This window comes from Amblyomma mixtum, chromosome 2, assembly GCF_055824585.1.
Source record: "Amblyomma mixtum isolate Tamu chromosome 2, ASM5582458v1, whole genome shotgun sequence".
Classification (NCBI taxonomy): domain Eukaryota; kingdom Metazoa; phylum Arthropoda; class Arachnida; order Ixodida; family Ixodidae; genus Amblyomma; species Amblyomma mixtum.
The window spans coordinates 201,488,513-201,504,479 of NC_143013.1; the positions used below are offsets into that span (position 1 = coordinate 201,488,513).

Below are 15,967 nucleotides of genomic sequence, written 5' to 3' on the forward strand. Positions count from 1 at the left end.
ACAGCAGGAGACATCCTCGCGTGATATGCGCAAGCCGGGTGGGGCTTCCAGAATGTCCGAGAGCCAAGGGTGAGTCCCAGAATGTTCAAGAGCCTTGTCTGGCTCACAGAGCACTAGACAGTGTCAAATGGAGTTACCATCATGATACCGATAATACCTTGCATGGCTGCAAGGCTCCTACATCACTGCTCAACACGTTACGCCAATGCCCTACCTAAAGGCCTCCTCATCTGTCTGTCACTGCCTCATTCAGCATGCATGTTGTGAGATAACAAGCTTTGCAGCAATGGTGCTTCGTGGGATGGCTCTCATGTGTGTAGCATGCTTGCAAAAGGACATAGATAAGGTCACCTTAACTGGCTTTATTAATGCCACATCCCTCATGACGGGTGCCACACAGTGGCTAAACAATTTCTTCAGCTTCTCCAAGTCCAGCAGGTTGGCGTCTTGATCCAGGTTCTCACTATGCAGCACCTGCAAAAAGGTAGCAGTATATGCAAAAAAATTCAGTTAATTTGTTTTCTGGAAATTCCAGAAAAGGGCACAAGTAGTTCTTCTATTAATGAACTAATGATGATTTCGAAAAGTATCAGGTTTGAAATAGACATTGGAAAACCCGACTCAAGCACGCAGGCTGCTCAGCATCAAACCTGCACAAAATCTAATAACCGTGTCACACAGGCATTTTGAAGGCTTTCAAATGGCCATCAACTCAGTGGCACTTGAATGCAGCTAAATGGGCATTTCCAATAGCCACAGAGTCCCTAGAACAGTGTGGACATCTATCAAGATTTTGAAGGCTTTTCAGTGGTAGAAATTTGCACTCAGACATGGAGCACTCGCAACTTACACTAAGGAATAAAATCAAAGCAATTTAATCGCTGAAAGAATACTCAACATGAAATGTACAACTTATTTCACTGAAAAAAAAGAAGGCTGGCCACAAAACACTGCAGCAAGCGTATTATCACTGTTGCCAATAGCACAAAAACAATGAATACCACCTTTTCAAAACTGCGTGAGTGCTACAACAGCTTCCCAGCAAAATTATCAACTGTGACAGTGGCTCCACAGCAGTTTGGTGCGAGAAATATCTCTACGGCGATCAAGTATTCTGTGTAGCAGCGGCATAACTCCCGAGTTGAAGTGCAAATCTCAAAGCTCAATCTCCCACCTTAACTGTTATCTTTAAATACATATTTAAATTCATTGCAGCATGCTGCAGAAGTATGTGGTCAGATCATTCGAGAGGATACCTGCAAGCTATCTCAGGAGACGAAAGATCTGATGAAGAAACGCCAAAGCATGACGACGTCTAACTTCAGAGATAGAATAGGACTAGGAGAGCTATCGAAGTTAATTATAAGTGCAAGGTAGCCAACATAAGAAAGTTTAACATGGAGAAAACCTAGCATGCTCTAAAGCATGGAGGTAGCCTAAAATCAGTGAAGAGAAAACTAATCACTGGTAAAAACCAGATGTATGCGCTAAAAGACAAAGAGGGCAATGTCATAAGCAATATGGATAAGATAGTTAAAGTAGCCGAAGAGTTCTACACAAATCTCTACAGTAGTGAATGTAATCAGAACGTTACAGAGAGAGGCAGTAGAGCACAGCAATGGGACACCCGCCAGTAACGAGGGAGGAAGTAAAGAAAGCCTCAGGAGCAATGCAAAGGGGTAAAGCAGCTGGTGAGGATCAGGTAACAGCAGATTTGTTGAAGGATGGAGGAGAGATTATGCTAGAGAAACTAGCCACTCTGCATACGCTTGCCTCGTGACCACGAGCATATCAGGAGCTTGAAAGAATGCGAACATTATTTTAATTCATAAGAAAGAAGATGTCAAGGACTTGAAGATTTACAGACCGATCAGCTTACTATCCATTGTCTACAAGGTATTTACTAAGGTAATCACTAATAGACTCAGGACAACCTTCGAATTCAATCAATCAAATGATCAGGCAGGCTTTCATAAAGGATACTCAACAAGAGACCACATTCATGCAATCAATCAGGTGATAGAGAAATGGGCAGAATACAACCAACCCCAATATATAGCCTTCATTGACTACCAGACAGCAATTGACTCGGTGGAACCACAGCTGTCATGCAGGCATTGTGGAATCAGGGTGTAAAGAGTGTTATGTGAAAATATTGGAAGATATTTATAACGACTGCACAGCTACCATAGTTCTCCATAAGGTCAGCAATAAAATTCCAATAAGGCAAGGTGTCAGGCAGGGAGACACGATTTCACCAATGCTATTCACTGCCTGTTTACAGGAGGTATTCCGGGGCCTGAAATGGGAACAGTTGGGGAGAAGAGTTACTGGAGAATACCGAAGTAATTTGAGATTCCCTGATGGCATTGCCTGGCTAAGCCACTCAGGATATGAACTGCAAAGCATGATGAATGAGTTAGACAGGCAGAGCAGAATTGTGGGGCTAGAAATGAACACGCAGAAAACCAAAGTAATGCTCAACAGTCTAGCAAGGGAACAGCAGTTCACAATTGGTAGCGAGGTGCTAGAAGTAGTAAGAGGATATGTATACTTAGTGCAGGTAGTGACCGCTGATCCGGATCATGAGAGGGAAATAACTAGAAGAATAAGAATGGGGTGGAGCGCATATGGCAGGTTCTCTCAGATCATGAACGGTAGCTTACCAATATCCCTGAAGAGAAAAATATACAAAAGCTGTATCCTACCGGTACTCACCTATGGGACAGAAATCTGGAGGCTAACAATGAGGGTTCAGCTTAATTCAAGGACAACGCAGCGAGCTATGGAAAGAAAAATGATAGGTGTAACGTTAAGAGACCGGAAGCGGGCGGAGTGGATGAGGGAAAAAACGCGGGTTAATGAAATCCTATTTGAAATCAAAAGGAAGAAATGGGCTCGGGCAGGGAATGTAAGGCGAAGGCAAGACAACCGCTGGTCCTTGAGGGTAACAGAGTGGATTCCATGAGAAGGTAAATGTAGCAGGGGGCGGCAGAAAATTAGGTGGGCGGATGAGATTAAGAAGTTTGCGGGGATACGGTGGCCACAATTGGCAGAGGACAGGGTTAATTGGAGAGACATGGGAGAGGTTTTGCCCTGCAGTGCGTGTAGTCAGGCTGCTGCTGCTGCTGCTGCTGATGATGATGACAGCCTGAGCACACCTACAAAGTAAAACTGTGAACTCGACCCAGCAGCACTTTACTGTGTTGAAAGAGAACAGGTACAATTGAATTACTGCATTACCTTGTTATTATCATTAAAAAGTACAGGGCTCTAAGGACTTCCTAATTTACATCGAAACGAATGGTTTACAGTGAACTTTCACGGATTACACTAACAGGCACTGAAAATCCAACACAGCTGCCCAAGAGAATATTAGGCAACCACGCTAGCCTTCTTTTGCGCTATGCTACCTGATACCAGATTAAAATTCGAGAGCAATTTACTCATACTCTAGCACTGGGATACGTTATGCCCCAGACTGATGCAGCTGTCTTACTAAAGGCAGAGAAGCTTTCAGTGTGGGTCATGTGTGCTGTGGCGTGAACACATGCACAGCATCGCCTGCTACCATTCAAGTCCTCTGTGTACACAAATGCGGGTGCAATAGAAAACCCACATCACAAATTTGGCTAGTCTGGTCGGCCAAGCATGGGCCAGCTGATAGCACGAAGCAGCAGGTGCGACACAAACCATCATCATCAGCCTGACTAGGCCCACTGCAGGGCAAAGGACTCACCCATGTCTCCACATTAACCCTGTCCTTTGCTAGGTGTGGCCACCATATCCCCGTACACTTCTTAACCTCATCCGCCCATCTAAGTTTCTGCCGCCCCCTGCTATGCTTGCATTCTTTTGGAATCCACTCCATTACCCTTAAGGACCAGCGGTTATGTTGTCTTCCCATTACAAGCCCCGCCCAGGCCCATTTCTTCCTCTTAATTTCAAGTAGCATGTCATTAACCCGCGTTTGTTCCCTCACCCACTCCGCCCCCTTTTGGTCTCTTAATGTTAGACTTATCATTTTTCTTTCCATAGCTCACTTTGCTGTCCTTATCGTTTGGCACGTGTTTTTTTCTTTGTAATAAGGCATAAAGTATTATACATGAATTACCACATGGCATCCTCCTATGACCGCTAAATAATTTATAATCAAATTTCTTTCTCCTGCTGTATTTGTTTCGGTTTCGACAGCTGAATGATGGCTGTGACGTCAAAGCGAGGTTATTGGTCACGTGAGGCATGGAAAACTGTAATACAATTGGTACTTCTGGCTCTTAAGGAATACTGGCGTCAGCGCTGTAGCGAATTAAAATGATGAAGCAGCGATTATAAGTGCAGTTTTTCCACGCCTCACGTGACCTATAACCTCTCTTTGATGTCATAGCCATAGTCAAATTGTTCACCGAAACAGGATGGCAGAAAAAGTTGATTATAAATTATTTAGCGGTCTCACGTGAATACCAGATGGTGATTCATGCATAGTAGTGTCTTCCGCAGCATTATAGAGAAGAAAACATGCCACCAAGATTAGGTGTCTATACTCTTTTAAGCTGAACTCTTTTAATTAGCCTCCACATTTCTGTCCCAAAAGTGAGAAACATGCAGGCTAAAGAAAAGATTTCAGCTTAAGTACCAAAGTGGCTCTAATCACACGATGAAGCGGAAAAACTCTCGACACTTGAACAGAGAAGAAATAGGAATTCCAACAAAATTTTAGATTCTTGTAAGGCTATCAAGCATTTCTGAATATTGTAAACTGCACTTTCACACATACAGTACGCATGTATGCCAAGCTCACATTCAGTAGCCCTGTTTTCCGGCTGTAATTATCACGGTCTGAGCTCAGTTACAGATTTAAAACCAGCCAAAAGATGCAACACAGGAAAAGAGAAGAAAACAGGTTGGACTATCAATTGAATTTTTTGTGAAGGAAAAGAAGGCTCGCATGAAGATGCGCCACACATGACCCACACCAGCGAAAGGCAGGACAACAAATAACTGTCACTGATATACAAGCACGTCATCAAAAAGAGAAAATTCTTTCCGTTGAAGATTGACTAATGGCTTCGCTACTCATACAGCCGTTGCCTTGGAGATATGCATCAAATACCTTACAGATTTGTTTACCACTTCTATACACCACTGAAGTGTCACAGAAATCAGGCGTACACACTGATGGGTCATCTTATGATTTACACTCACGACATTGGCACTGTAGTGCCAGATTAGAAGCTGCCTTCCCCCTAACGAGTTAGTGCTCACTCAGGAACACATTAAAGACACCTGCACATATCCCTGAAGTAGTTTCTTGCACAAGCTAGCGGAATGTGATAAACCACTTCCTGCAAGTCCTGAACCTAGTTTTATGGGATACCATACTGCTATCCCGGGTTTTAACAGCAGCGCAAAGGCCATCAACACAATGATTGGCGCAAAAATTACATTTAAAAATTTTCCCGACACTCGATTTGAACTCATGAAGTCTACACAAAGGACTCCATGATAACCGTTCTGAGGTGAATGGCAGTTCAGCCTAGCCTCTGGAATCTGTGCCAAAAAAAACGGAGTCAGCGCATCACAATTTACTTCCGATATCAGCCGGTGCTGATGACAATTGTATGTTTTGCTTTCTCTGGCTTATAAAGCTCCACTTTCAGAAAAAGTGTCGTCTTTGTGGTTAGGATGCGGAACTTCATCATCACAGGTCAACTTCAGCTTGCCATCAGTGTCCCTTTAATGCCTCAAAGTTGAACAATAGCTCCATTCATAGAGGAGGGCTGTGCATAAATTTCGACCACCAAAGATTCTTTAACATGCACTGACATTGCATAACACACGAGCAAATATGCATTTCGCCTTGTCGAAACGAAGCCACCACAATTCAATCCCGCGTCTTTGGGCTCAGTAGCCGAACACCAATGCAGTAGGCCACAGCAGCAGGTGAAAAACAAGAGAGAGCCCTTAATAGGCAACCTAACTTGCAAAAATCAACATAACGAGGGGTCACACTAGTAGCAGTGGACTAGGAAAATAAAAGCTACTTGTGTCGGAAGATGTCTTCAGTGCTTACCTCAAAAGCCTGCTTGCTTGCTGGGCATCCTAGCACCAAGTGAAAGGCTGGCACAGCTATACTGGAGAGCTTGGAAGAGGCATTGCTGGTAAAGCTATGTGGAGCTTGCTGCAAGGTAAAAAGACACATTTAACAGCAGCACAGTGCAAAAAATGGACTAGACTCAAGCATGTAAGGCAAAATGCAAAGCACAAAAAGGAGCCGGTCGCAGAATGGAACACGACTGTTTAACCACATTTCGAAGTGGGCCAGGCAACAAGAAATTCATAACCACGGCAGTCATTCACAAGCTAGCCTCAGACGAGACATCACTTGCATATCGATATCCAGCATCGTTTCTACAATACATGCCACCATTCAAAAGAACAGACCACAGCAGAACGATATTTTCAGTAGAAGGCTGGTTTGCTTCAAATTCTGCATGCGTCCCTCAATTTGAAATCTGGCATGATTAGCACTGATTTCACATTCTCACAGGTATGATGAATTAATAGTGCCAATTGCAGAAAAACCACACTTTTTCCTTTAACATCAAATAAGGTATTGGAGAGGTACCTCAGCATATTTAAGTCAAAGTCAGATTTATTTGCGCCATTGGTTATAATCATGAAACAATTAAGTTTATTCTTCGTACATATTAAAGGCTCAATTACCCTTAAATTTCACTGCAACTTCGGGATTTAGGCCAAATGAAGCTAGGGCACCTGTGTGCATTTTGCAGTTGTTTGTACCATTTCAGCTCTGAGCCAAAGTATGAAAAAGCGAATGCCAAAATAGAGGCGAAAAACTTCAGAGCAATTTGTTTTTATCTCACCGTTCTGCTATTCAAGGCTCGACTACACTGGCTCGGCTATAAGTGCGAACGCAGCTGGATCATACGGAGCTTCGTACCTTAAATACACAATTTATAAAAGTACAAGTGAAATACAAGTGAAAGAGGAGGAAGCTCAATCCTAACGCATACAGCTGAATCGCAGTCTACGTAGTTATACTGCTCGAGCGCTGTTACTTCAATTACAGCGTAACATGCGGCGAGAATGTAAAGCCCGGGCCGAAGATCTATTCGCGGGCACATATTCCATTCTCGGCGAGAGATGAATGGCAGTACGGCGGCAGTACGGCGCCGATATCGTGCACCCCGCGATCGGATCAGCTGTGCATATTTGCATGGCATACTGACCATGACCGTGTGACCACTGACACTACACGCGCATTCATGCCCGTGTGCCGCCAGCAAACAACCTTTCAGCGCTGCGTGCTGCCGCGATAGGCACTGCGTCTTCGTGTCTCTGTACTAGCTGTGTTGACGTGGCCAGTTGTGCGCAAAGGCTTTGAAATAATGAACAGGTTCGAAGAAAATTAACTTACCCCCAAGATGCGAGATGTCACCCGGGTAGTGGTGTCCCACCAGCTGCTCCGCCATGGAGGAAATGAGCCCCGCCGTCAGCATAGCGTTTCCAGTGAAGGCGCGCAAAGGACGACGCGCTATCCGTCGAGCACGCTGACGCACGCTATAAACACAGGTTTACTCAGCACCTTACCACGTTTTCGTACATCGCACCAGCGAATTTCACTGCTGTCGGCACATCACATATCGGAAGAGTGACAAATGCGCATGCCAGCGATGGTTCACGCCCTCGGCACCACAAAGGAGGACGACGACAAACGTAGCAACGCTGTCCGCCATGCTGTCCCTTCCCAGACGCTGCGTTCGTTGGCTAGCGCTTCGGCCAGTTCCGGCTTCCTTCGGCCCGTTTAGAAAGGCATCGCCTCCAGGCATTCCTCCAGGTCGTCTCTTTCGGGCTCTATGCTTTTGGGCAGTGCGATAGCAAAGGATTAAAACCAAATGAAACTTTCGTTACAAAAATAATTAAGTTCTTGTGCACATATTAGCATTAAAAACTTGAGAAATTTGTGACGCGTGGACGCATTAATATGCGTGTCGGTACATGCGTGCGTGCGTGCGTGCGTGAGTGGGCATGGTCTAGCGCGTCAAATCCAAAGCCTATCCGACATGCTGCATGGTTTCTGAGATCACCGCCGTGAGCTTCGCTTGTTTTCTCGTGCTGCTGCTGGGCGGTCTTGTGCGCCGCTGTTACTGTGCTGGAATCGCAAAAGAAGAAGGATTACCGGTGTGTGCTGCCGGTGGGCGCCCTCTCATCCAAGAGTAGTAGCAGCTCCCAATGAAGCGATCCGTCGAGGCACATGTGTTATGGATGTCTGGTCGACAACGATAATGAGGTCAGCAGTGCGGTGCCGTCGTTTGATGAGTCGAACCTTTCGGCCTATTGCTCTGCTAACTTCGTTGCAAAAATGCTTGGCTCATAAGCAGCGACAGTGGCCATTGTTTCTGTGGTGTGTTTCGATTACAAGACGGCGCCCTTCTACAGTGTGGCTTCCTTGGAAACTTAGTCGGCGGTGTGCCTGCAACGCCTGTCGCTGTCAGCTCAAACTGACCGCCTGCGAGCGCTGCCTTCTTTTGCGATGTGAACGGTGACGGGACACTTACTGCCTGTGGCCGGAGCTTATAGCAAAAGCGAAGAGTGTTTTCTGTGAAGGTTTGACGAAGTGCGTGTGTCAGTCTGGACCCTTAGCAAGTCATACGAGATGCGACATGCAAAAGTGGTCCACCAGTCGCTTCAGCAGAAAGGAGTGCGGATGTTTTTTACGTTACTTCAATCGAGAACTGCCCATGCAAATATTTCAACTCGTCTCTTGCCTAAACAGCATAGTAAAGAAGCTAAAGCAACAAAACTGCTGTTTCCATGCTGTATATTGATTCCGCACTCGTGCTAGAGGTGGGAAATATGTAGCAGTTATTGGCGGAGTTACAGCCTATGAAGCACGTGCAGCTTCATGTAATTGCAGGTTAGGATATGCGCCTTACTTGGTATTGACTTTGTGACCAGACATAGCCATCTGTCAACTAAAAGAAATTTTCCTGCTATAGGATTCTGCAGCATTATGTATGCTTCTGGACACTGAATACCGGGTGCGTCACCTCTCTTGAAAGCACTCAGATTTGTGTACTTATCAGTACGCTTGAGATGAGAAAATTTTATCAGCTTCTTTTCTTTATTTTATAATTAGCTACACAGCATGTTGCAAAAAAAAATGTTTTAAGGAAAAGTATTTCAGTTTAGAGTAGAACAGTTCAACAAAGTTGTTTTGGGCATTCTGGTAACTTCAAGATGGTATCTGATGGTTGCATACAGATGCGCAAGTCAAACCTCAAAGGGCATCAAACTTAACAGTACCGCTGAGCTTATCCTTTCGTGCTTTTTATGTGTGTGTAGATCACCTGGGGAAGTTCAGTATTGGATGTTGGATTTCATAGTTCTGCTACAACTTTTATCTTCCTTTCTACACATGAAACATGACTGAACCTGATTACATTCCCCAAGCAAATACCTGACGCCTTACAAACGTTCCTTACTGTGCACAGTTGTCCCAGTGCATTATATCCACTCATGTGCAGCACACTGTTGTGTTGCTCTTGGTCTCCAAATGTGACTCTCAGCAATATGATGGAATCATAGTCCATCCAGATGGTCTTTGTGGTAGTGCAAATTTCAAAACAGATTGAAGAAGAATGAAGAGTGTGATACTTCGTCATGCATCATGCAATGCTGGTGCTAATCAGGCAACATGTGTGGTATTTATACTTCGCACATTTGAGATTCATTGGATTTGTTCTGGAGCCATACTGGGAATTAATTAATCGATCTGTGATTTGTCACTGAAATTGAGAGAGGGCACTAATTTCTGAACTTTTGACACCAACTGTGACTTCAAAACTGTCTTTTCATGTAGGCTTACATGGCTTTTTTACGTGTATGTAAATTTATGCTAATGACTGGAAATTGCTTTGGAAATGGTTTTAGAAATTGCCTCGTAACATTCCTGTTACAGCTCACAATTCGCTTTCTGCACGTCATGTTTGATTGAACCTGATTTTATCCCCAAGCTTGTTTGTTGCACCTAACAAATACTGTTGCCCTTTCAGAGTTATTCCATTGATTGACTCCTTTCGAGTGCAAGCAACAAATGGTTGTGTTCCTTCTGATTTCGAAATATGGCTGTCTGCATGACGGGCGACAACATAAATGCTCTGGATGGCTTTCATCATGCATCTATAAGATATCTGTAACTTTCAGAATTGGTTAAAGGAAGAACTGAAGGATGCTGTAAGAGTCATTAGAAGCTTGTTTTTTACATTATTTTACAATGAACTTGCAATGTTGACAAGTTCTTGCTCAGTGTGCATGTTGTCATGTACAGGTCCCTGGAGTATCGAAGGGAACCATTTTGCACTAAAAGATAATTTTTTGGTTATTTGTTTGCTGAAGTTGAAAATGATTAATGGGTACTTACGCCAAGACGAAAATTATAAAACAGCAAAACGTGAGCTTATTGCTCATTATTGAGAAGTAATCATTAACTGAATGCTCGAACTTTGTTTGCTTTCACCCTAAATGGGCCTTTACAGTCTCGACAAGTTGCTACTAAGCAAGCAAACGCACACATGGCCACACGCAGCCTCACTGAGCTTGCTCAGTTTGCACATAAGCACGCACAGCTTCGGCAAGCCCCCTCTCAGCACGCAGATGTCCACGCACAGAGAGTTGTCCACGAGAGTCCACGATTTCTTACACACAAAGAGTGTGCGTGTACGTCTTTCAGCTCACAGTACGCGATCATGTACACACAGGACGCACAGAATGCGTACAGGTAACGCACAATTTCTGCGCATTCGTGTGCAAAATGAACGTGATCGTACAAAAATCACTGTTCTCGTGCAAACTCACGCAGAGTTTTTTCAATAGGGTAGTGATCAAACAAACTGAGATGTCTTCGCTCAGTTCAATTCGGTCCACCTACACAATGTACCCGCAGCCTGTCCATGTAAAGTCGCACTTGTCTCTACCATTCAGACGCGGCGATGCGGCAAATCCTTCTAGACTGTCCCGGCGAGGGCTGCGACCACCCACACAAGCGTTGAACTTCTGAAGAGCACGATTGGTGACTAGCATGCCAAGAGAAGGTCCTGGCATTGCATTTGTGAATTGAAATGAGGAACACTTAGATGGCAGGATCATTATAGGGGATACATGAAGGGAACTAGAAATGATGCTTAGAAGAACAGAAATCTGGACAAGTTGGTTACGATCCATTACAGAGCAGCATAGAAGACAAGGCACAAAGCGAAAAAAAGATGACACGAGCGCTGACTTCAAACTGAATTTTATTACACGCTTGTACACATTTAAGCCCCTCCTGCCGAGACAAAATTAACAAGAACCTAATTTGTTTGATTCTTCAATCAAACGTCAGTCATTTTCGCACATAGCGACCAGACAGTAAGGGAGGTGGTTTAGGCTTATCATAATGCAAACGGCGGTTCCTATTGCATCAGCCAACCATCATTGTCACTTGATAGCCGTGAATTGGGAGGGTGTCCTAGCGGAAACATAGGCAGTAATCTGTGCTGCTAAGCTAGGTTCTTTTCAAATTTGTTTCGGCAGGAGGGCTTTAAATGTATACAAGCGTTAATAGAATTCAGTTGAAAGTCAGCGCTCATGTCGCCTTTTCTTCGTTTTGTGCCTTGTCTTCTGCTCTGTTGCATAATTAGCCCCGCTGTGTTGAATGAATTTCCTCGAAAGGGTTGCGCCTAGGCATGCATGAAAAGAACGATTCGAGAGGAAATCCTTAAGGCAGTTCAACATCCTGCCGAGGATACCAACCTCTCCTAGTTCCCCAAGAATCCCAAACGTCCACGTTCTGTCGTATGCCTTCTCCAGGTAAAAAGGACAGCAGGACAGTGTTGTGCATAAAAGCTTCTCGGACTGTTTCTTCTAGGCGAACGAGATGGTCGGTTGTTGAGCATGCCTTTTAAAAACCACATTGACGGATGTCCACAAGTTCGCGGGGTGCAAGGAGAAAAGTTAATATCATATTCTGGACACTTTCAAAAGATTTCGCGAGACAGCTTGTACGGACTATTTTCCTATAACTACTAAGGGAGGTAGGCTGCTTTCAAGATTTCAGGAATGCTACTATAACGGCGATTTTCTACTTCTTAGGCATTTTACTTCTGCGAAAATTTTGTTCACGGAATTCAAAGGTGCCCCGATGGAAGGCTGTGAAAGATGGGGAAGCATTTCGTGATGCATTTGGTCGTGTCCTAGAGCAGTTTTTTTGCCGGCGGACAGTACAGTACTGATTTCGTGGGGAGTAATTAAACTATTCTATTTATCATTGGCACCTCCACTTGTTGGAAGTCTTTCTTTCTCGGCTGTATTTCCGTATTTAAAAAGAAAACACTGTGTAGTGAGAACCACTCGAAACTGCATCGAAGGGTTCCTCTATGCTTATCTCTGTACACGGTGTCGTCAAAAGAGGAATCGTAAGTGGTAAAAAGCTGTCATTTAATTCCAGAACCAGCTCTCACATTTTTTTTCCACGCTATTTGGCTGCGTATAGATGAGACATAACTCTGTCATGAAGCTTTCTCGGCTCTACGATGGACTTTGCAAGCTTTAGCTCTTCCCGTTTTAAAATTTACGAGGTTTTCCTTAGTGCGGTACCTGCGAAATATGCCCCAAGCTTTATTTTGTCCTTTTTTTCTTCCTTGCATTCGTGTGTCCACCAGACTTTGTGGTTTTGGCGCACCACGCCAGGAGAATGAGGAATAGCAAAGAGTGCGTCTGTTGTGACAGAATTCGTGAACTTCTCATTTATCTCTACATTAAGATTTTCTAAAACCATTTTTTCTAAAGCAGCTTTTGCTCAAAAAAGCTGCCAGTCTGCTAAATGCCCTGTCCTCTCCTCGTCCTCTGTAGTCATGGCGCTATGCTTCCTCTGTGCTAAATGAGGTTTCCAACGTCGCGGTTTTGTCGGGATGAATTCTGGTGCAGATGTCAACCTTATTAGTAGAGAGAGGTGAGGGCTGCCATACGGGTTGTCATTGATATCCCATTTAAAATTGTTAAGAACAGACGGTCAACTAGAAATAAATCTAAACAACTCGATTTCCTCGCGGTTGGGCAGCAGTGGGCAGTTTTATCAGAGTTCAATCACTGCTCATAATAAAATACCCTTATTTTGACCTCTGGCAGGACTGCCGAAAAAAAGAACACGCAACAGAAGTGCTGTTCATTGTTATACAGCCCAGGAAGACAGGACAGCCGAAAGGAAGAACACCCAACACAGGTGTTGTTCATTGTTGATAATACAGGGTTTTTGGCGGTAGGGCATCTAAGTCCTTTTGTTCATTGTTAAACACTCGGGAAGACAGGACAGCTGAAACAAAAAGCACGTAACACAAGTGTTGTTCATTGTTAAATAGTCCGGGAAGACACAGCAGCCACTAGACAGAACTCGCAACACAAGTGTTGTTCATTATTAAACAGTCCGGAAGGACAGGGAAGCTGCAAGAACACGGTACACAGGTGTTGCTCATTATAGAGAGTTTTAGTATTGCGGGCTTTGCGTAATTGCGTACATAGCGGAATAGCGGGTCCAGAGTGCGCATGCGCAGAACGCTAACGGGGAAATAGCGTTAGCGTACCCACGCAATTTTCAGAATTTAGCGTTGCGGCAGTTGAGGCTTTTGCGCCCTTAGCGTGGAAACATGGCCGCGTCCTTTCAAGCGACAGCCGCCCGCTTCAGCCGATTCAGCAGCTCTTGCGATTCCGGTCGGCATGTTTACTGGCAACTACTGGTGTTCTTGCTTTTCGCTATGACTTACCTTGCTTCGACGATAAAGTTTAAGCTGCAATTCAGCGCAGTTTTTGAGATACGCTCTCGATTCAGTAGCACTCAAGCCTAATGGGACCTCAAGCTGCACTGCTACCGTCTGCAACGGCCCGAAACGCAGCAGAAACCTAGCAAAAACGTCTAAAACGAGACAAAAATAGATTTGGAGGTTTTTCGCGGTGTTTTATGGACTTGAATTATGTAAAGAGTGTTTATATTAAATTTTCCTCAAGTTCTTGAACATTAGACGTCATGTGATGGCAAATATTCCTGCTCCAACGGCTTGTAGTTAACACTGCCTTTACTAGATGGCGACACAATGTTTATTTATTTATTTATACAGAATACCCCTAAAGGCCCTCGAGAGGGTATTACGTAGGGGGGGGGGGGGCACAGGCAATTGAACAGAATAAAAAAAAACACAAATATAAAACAAACAACAAAAGCACAAATAAGACACACTGGATGAAATAAGTAAGCAAAAGAATCAATCAAAAGCACAAATAAGACACTTTGCATGACATATAAGTAAGCAAAAGAATCAAAAGAATGGCAGCGCGGCAAAGAACGAAGATTACTGCATTATTAAAATTATACAAACAGAACACTAATACAATGAATCTTTTTAGTAACAAACCCTGCAAAAAAGGAAGCCATGAACAAATAGAATAACAATGTATGCGAAGAGTTAAGCAGTAGTTATTGAAGATATAAGTTTAAAATATTTATCAGGATCAGTGGTGGTTGCGATATGTGAAGGCAGAGTGTTCCAGTCAGATATTGTGCGTGGTATTGTGCGTTTTTATTTCAATTTATTTCAATTTCGGGTTCATTTTGTAGACGAAAATAAGCGCTGCAGTAATAATTCGTTTAAAAAACTTGGAAATATTATACCTTGGCAAGTTAGCGGCAGTGTCGACCATTTTAGAAGGACCGTTCGCATCCCTGTCAAGCAGATGGCGTTTAACATTTTCAAAACACTATACTAAAACTGTTTGTGGGGATAAGTTGCTTGGGGCACGCTAACGTAATTTCCCTTAGGTCCGCTATCATGCTAACGCTATACTAAAACTCTCTATTATTAAACAGTCCGGGAAGACAGGACAGCCGAAAGAAAGAACACGCAACACAAGTGTTGTTCATTGTTAAAACGACTGAAAGACAGAACAGCCGAAAGAAAGAACAGGAAACAGCAGTGTTGTTCATTGTTAAAGAGTCCGGGAATGCAGGTCACACGAAAGAAAAAACACGCAACACAAGCGTTGGTGTTGCGTTTCTTTCCTCTGTCTTCCCACGCTGTTTAACAATGAATCACCTATGCCTCCTTCCAGCGCATGTGACACAATTATGCGCACGGGGGTACTGTCAATAGAACTCTTATCAAGCGGCACTGCGTCACGTAAGTACCTGCGACTAATTTCGCAGTCAACAGCTTCCTGACAAATAAATACGCGCTAGCCACGCCGGCGGCTAAATTTTTGGACAGTTCAGCATCAGCTTACCAATGCAGTCTTGTGCTTGTTGGCGTCGGCGCTTTCTTGAAGGAAGTCGAACACTGTTGCTGATTGCATAGATGGTGCACGGAACGGAGAATATATGACGCCCTCTTGAACTCTGGCCTTCATCTGACAGCGCATGCGAAGAAGGTGAAGGTGAAACAGGGACGTATTTTGATATATGTGCATGCGAGGAACAACTATATCGTATTCTTGCGAATTTAGTTGTCACTTCGGGTGAAATTAGTTTAGTTATTCGCTCTTCCGTTCAAATAGACGTGATATTTCTGCGAAGCGTTGCAATGTTTATTCATGCTCACAACTGCAGACAAGCGCCTTTGCCATTTTGTTTCTGATGAGAGATGCAACTAGTTTTAGTTTAGTAGTCGCAGCCACGCTAAACTGTTTCTTTGCTGTTCGAGATTTTCGTAGTTACATAGGGCATCTGTGGTGTACTGATAGCGCATGCGCATGTTTTAAACGCTGCATTTTCATGTATCGCTTATCAGCCACGCAAGCAGTCGTCGGCAGATCACATGTCCATCGGCCTATAAAAAGGCACTGTATAAATAAACGTTTGTTCAGTTCCAGCCCGGCGTCCGTCTGATACACAACAGTTGGCCACGAGGCAGCGACGGCG

At 44.1% G+C, this 15,967-nt stretch overlaps 1 long non-coding RNA gene across 1 annotated transcript; it reads right to left on the reverse strand.

Moving 5' to 3' along the window:
- Positions 1-347: 347 nt before the first annotated feature.
- Positions 348-8,021, reverse strand: LOC149362231 (uncharacterized). The gene is made up of 3 exons (XR_016288984.1): positions 7,442-8,021; positions 6,074-6,181; positions 348-474 (listed from the first exon to the last, which is right to left on the reverse strand). It is a non-coding gene; the product is annotated as an uncharacterized LOC149362231 (long non-coding RNA).
- Positions 8,022-15,967: the final 7,946 nt, after the last annotated feature.